Source organism: Nelumbo nucifera, chromosome 5, assembly GCF_055504915.1.
Source record: "Nelumbo nucifera cultivar China Antique chromosome 5, China Antique-T2T, whole genome shotgun sequence".
NCBI lineage: Eukaryota > Viridiplantae > Streptophyta > Magnoliopsida > Proteales > Nelumbonaceae > Nelumbo > Nelumbo nucifera.
In genome coordinates, this window is record NC_142653.1 from 10,236,872 (window position 1) to 10,242,871 (window position 6,000).

Below are 6,000 nucleotides of genomic sequence, written 5' to 3' on the forward strand. Positions count from 1 at the left end.
GCATACAGTAATAAGGAATATAGTTTTACCAAAAAAAAGTAACAAGGAATATAACAATAATAACAAAATAAAAAAAGGGAGGAGAGTCGAGACGCGAAAAATAAGAAATAAAAAAAATTAGAAAGCAAATTGTAAAGGCTACCAAAATTGGGTTTGGAGATGGTAGGGGTAGGTGTGTCCTTGTTGATTGATAAAAAGTGTTGCTTGTTGAATGAAATACAAACATTACGGTCTCTTATGCACGTGAATTATTGTCCATCATCTCCATCTATTATCCTAACCTCTTTTAACACGTACCTATCTTGTACATATTATGTTACATGTACACCCACTCTTGTACTCCTTTTTTTTTTCTTACGTGCATGCATACACTAACAACATTACAAATATATAAAACACATGGAATTGGGATTGATTGGGCTGCCCTCCTCTTTTTCCTCTTCGTTTCCTTTTCTTCTAATAAATCTTCCTATTCTTTCTCCAAGTAGTTGGAATAATATGATTTCCCCACACTATAGAGAGAGAGAGAGAGTTTCAATTTTAATAGACTCCGAATCCTATACCGGAACAGGATGACACCTGGTAAATTCATCATGAACCTAATCCTTGTTGGGGACCCACAATGTAGGGAGATGACTTCATGTGTCATGTCATGATATTTGTTCACTCTAAAGATAAAAGAGGTCTTTTAGAGGATTCAACACAATTCCAATTACATGCCCCAACTTAGCATGGCTATTTCATAATCAAATATGAATAATTCAAATGTTTAGTTAAAATCAAATTCGGATATTTTATTTATACTAAACAGTTAATTGGATTCAAATTTAGATATGACCTGATTTGATTTATAAACATCCCAATTCAATTAATTATTTAATTTTTATATATAATATAAAAATATTTAAATATCTTATATGATTAAATTATATAATAATTTTATATATTTATTAATTACCTAAATTAATTAATTACTCGAATTCAAATCGAATTAAATCTAAGATTCAAATATTTAATCGGATATTGCCTTATTCAATTCGAATTTGATCCGTTTATACTCCTACTTCATGGGAATGGGAGTCTGGAATCAGAATTGGAAAGAGTTATTTTGATTTCAACTGTTTTGGTTGGAAGGAATTGAAATCTCATTTCCTTTTCTGGTGGGATGGTATTTTCCCATTTGAGGGAATGGTCATTCCCTCCCCCTCCCTTAGGAATAAATTTCATTTCTGCTGATTTCAATTTTTATTACCATTCCTATCTAGACGATAGACCATTCTAATTTCGATTCTGAAGAATCTCGATTCCAATTCCAACTGAGAACCAAACGGACCATATATATATATATATATATATACATGTATCAGGCCCGTAATATATTGATATGCAAAATATTAGTAGACAGGATTTGGCAACTTATTTGTTTAGCTCCTGTATTGATGGGGCCATATTAATAATAATTCGGATCACATAAAGCGTTTGAGATATTTGGGAGATGCAGAGATAAACCAAACAGGCCAGCTTCATCTTCTTCTTATGCAATTATCATAGTTTATAGAGACCATAATATGTACGGCCAGGCCACCTTTACGTTTTCGATAAATATGGAGTTTGTAAAATAAATAGTTTAGAGTTTAGGACTGAGCACCATCTGACGTGATCCACAAATTACAAATTAACGGAGAACACCGAACAATTCATTTCATTTAATTTGTCCTCCCATCATTTTCTTTCTATCGAGTATTGATTGATTTGATGATTCCCATCCCGCGCCCCATCAATGAACGAATGACCGGATTCGAGTCATAATTTAATTTCTTGTTGAAGCATCCAACCAACTTACTTTTCAATGCATTGTAAGCTAGCTATTTGTGGAAGTGTAACTAATAAATAAAACAAAGAACAAATAGACCTGATTACGACTTTGTGCTTTTGGATTTGGGAGCACGGCTTTTGCTTTCTCCAAATGTCGCTCCCGTTATCACACTCTTTTTATCTTACTTTTCCAAATACATCCATCCATCCAACCAATCCAATTAAATTAAATCCCAAACAAGTAATACCTCCAGCGCAGCTCCGGCCCACCGGCTCCTCTATGTTGTTTTGGTAATTCCTACCATATGTTGCTCGGGTTGAACTCTATCTATTTAATTGCTTCAACGGACTGCCGGTGATAATCACAGCTCAACTACCCACCTTATTCTATTTTTTTCTTTGTTCTTTCCTTTTATAAGTCTCAAATATTCCGGCTTCCCCCCCGTAATTCGTCTTCTAAGCCCCAAGTATACCCCTTTTTGTTGTAATGGCAATAACGTTTGCAGCATTTAATTTTTTGAAAATTTCTTATCAGTATTCTGTATTTTTGGTTCAAGCACAAATTTGGTCTCTGAATTTTAAAATGCGACAATCCAGTATCTAAACTTACAAAATGTGATAATCCAGTATTTGTCGTTAAACAGTCCGTTAATCAATTGTTAAATAACATTTGAAAAGTCAAAAATGCCCTAAGAATGCATCTAATTCTCTTTATCAACCATTCAAACATTGACAATAAAATGAATAGTCCCAAATTCTAGATTCTTCTAAACAAGCACCAACTTTTTTGAATAGAAAAGGCTACGATTTGGGATTGTTCAGTTTTTTATCAACGAGTGGATGGTTGATAAAGAAAATTAGATGGCATTTGAAGGGCATTTTTAACTTTTTTAAATGTCACTTAAAAGCTAATTAATAGACTGATTAACGACAGGTACTGGATTATCATCTTTTGAAAGTTTAAATGCTAAATTGTCACATTTTAAAAATTTAGATATTGGATTGTCATATTTTAAAGTTCGGGGATTTTCGATTCACCTGCCTGTAATTTCTGTCACATTTGTAGCACAATTACCATAAGTAATTTTACAAACGTGAAAAATAAGAAACTGGAAAAAAACAAAAATCAGATACCACTGGTTCTCAGAAGTTAGACAAATTAATATTGTTTGGTAGTGATTATTAGCAAGGAACTATCTCCCCATTTTCTTTGGCAAAGTCATAGTAAATATGTTTGTGATGATTTATTTTATAACTGACTGTGACCAAAACCTAAAACATGTTCAATGATGTCCGAAGACGGCTTTCCTTTCTTTTTTTCTTTTCAAGTTAAGGGAGGTGTGAAGATGCTAATTCATTTGCATACCAAAATTTTAGGCGTAATTTTGGCATATAGTTTTTTTCTCAGTTGCGAATATGGGTGCCAATAGTATTAGATAACCTGAATTTAATTTCGAGATTTGGCATTAATCAAATTAAATCCAAATATGACTTGATTCGTTTCAATAAATATCTGAATTTCACTGATTATATAACTCATATATTTAATATATAGAGTATTTAAATATTTTTAGTAATTCATATATTAACATTTAAATTATATAACATATAAAATACTTGATCGAATTTAAATTTGGATATTGCTTTATTCAATTCAAAATTCAATTCATTTACACTCCTAGTTGTAAATAAAGGTGCATATGGTGTGTGTGTGTTGGTTGGGCTTGCTAAAATGGTTAAATCCAATATAATGACCCATAACATATTAGAAATCACACCAAACCATAATAAAATGGTTTGTAATGATGCATGATCTGATTGTTCCCTGCTTGAGGATGATCTGGCTTCCAGTCGGACGACGAGCTAAGTAAATCTGCAAGAAAAATGATCAAAGAACCCAGGGTGGCTAACCCGGCGATGTCGCTCTAATGCTTAAGTTAGTAATTTGGTGCGAGATAGAGAACTTTGAGAGTGTAGAGAGATAGAGAGTTAGAGAACAGAAAAATCACGCGTACCTCAAACCATCGGGGTTGGAGCCTTTATATAGTTGAGTAGTCGTGGGGCACACGAAAGAGTTCCGGGATATCCGGGATGTGGAGATAGAGGTTGCTTCACTTCCGAAGGAGCAGTATATAGGTAAGGCTTGTCTCGTTCCACTTCCGATTCCAGCGGAGTCAGGATAAGTCCTTATCGTGATCCCGAAAAAGTCAGGGTTTGTTAAGTTAACCTGATCTCGAGGGATTCGGGATTCGTTGGAGAGACCTCTGGAGTTGGTTACACGGGAGTCAGTTACGTGGTGCTTTAAGTTGCCGGTTCCGATCTAGTACTTCTGTCTTTTAGTTCCGAACTGGCTTGGATACCGAGGTGCCTCGATGCCAAGGTGAGACTTGCGCCGAGGTGACCCTTAAGCCGAGGCGGCCTTTGTGTCGAGGTGACTAAATACGTGAGCTCAATTGTTGTGAACTGAACTTGTCAGGCTGAGTTGTCATCTCTTGGTTCGTGTCAACATTTCCCATTTTTACTAGGTCGGGCGAAATCACCCTTCATCAATTTGATTTGACCAGAGAAATTCTTATATCTTATTTTAATGATTTGGTTAGGGATCTTCTCCAAATTGCCCTGAACTGAACCGTGAACACCCCTAATTGTAAAATAGTAATTAGGAATCTTGAAAAAACCAAAATTCCTACCTTGTTCCTCCTATCAAATTCCTTCTGAGTTCTGATTTTAAGTGGAGACCACATCAATTTGCTTCCGACCTTATTCCTCCTGTACAAATAGGATAGCCTTCATCTTACATTCTCTTTTATATAAATTGCGAGCCACATCAAATAGGATAGCCTTATTCCTCCTATAATTTACATTGTTTCAATTTGCACTTTTGTGCATTTGCACCAATGTAAATGAAATTACAATTGCACAGTGCAAATAAGCAGTGTAAATTCTGGTTAACTTTTGCTTTATATATATATTTGGCTTTGTTCTATTTGTTTGTGAAAAGTAGAATGAAAAAATAAAATAAAATGTAGTCCTCTCCTCATATGAAAGAGAAAGCAGGTGAGAGAAAGGTATTTATTTGAGTGAAATAGGAACTGGGACTCAAGATGATGTGGTCCCCACAATATATGAGAGAGAATGAAGTACAAGCAAAGTGGTTAGATTTTCTTCAATTTTTGAGAATTAAAATTTTCCTTGTCAATGAGTGCAAATGAGACAAAATGTACACATTTTGTATTAGATAAGGTGTAAATCATAATTATAAATAAATAAATACAAAACTGAACAAGGTGCAAAATTTGTATTCGGTTTAGATTTGCACACAAACAAATAGAGCCTTAGTTATTTAAGGGGTACATTAACGTATTCTCAGAATCCTTAGTTTTTTTTTTTTTTTTTTTTTGTACAATCTTAAAAATTGTGAATGCCATTCCAACACAATTACTTTTTGGTGCGCGTAAAATTTTGGCTTTGGAGGGGTGCTTAGCAAAAAATAAGCTAGGGGGTCCTTTGTTCAGGTTTCTTTTTAGCTTTGGAAGTCCAAAAGTAAAATTTTGTCTTCTATAAATATATAAAAAAAAAAATCGCTTTCATCTTGTGATTTAAGATTTGTCTTTCAAATCAAATTTTTGTTAATTTTAATTAAGAAGCTAGAAAGCAGGAAAAAATGTTCTCATTTTGAAATTCTTTTTTTTTTTGGTACACATTTGTCGTTTGATGAATACATAACATTTCAAATTCCAATAGTGTTTGTAATTATTAATTTATAAATGCGAGAAAGCATCTTTTATGGAGGTCTATACGGTCCGTATTGAGACAAGTTGAGACGGACCCACGATAAGATGGGTAGAACGTAACTTTAAGCTCCTGGGCTGGACAAAAAGCCTAATTCTATACACTATTTCTTAAAACATGGCAAAAAGTCCAAGGTTACAACTCTCTTTCTTTTTATTCTACCTTAACCTAACTTTAGATTTTTTTGATATTTAGACTTGCAAAGGATTTGGACCCTAATGGCCTAATCGTATATGTGCATCCCTAATCAAACATGTAAGTAACTTTCGTTTTGCTTTTTCTTTTCTTGGTTTTTTAGCTTTTAGAAACCAAAAGGCTGTTACGAAAAGCTTGACTTGTATATATGGCTGTATCATATATTGCAAAGTTGGAGTTTACTTTGGCATCTTTCTA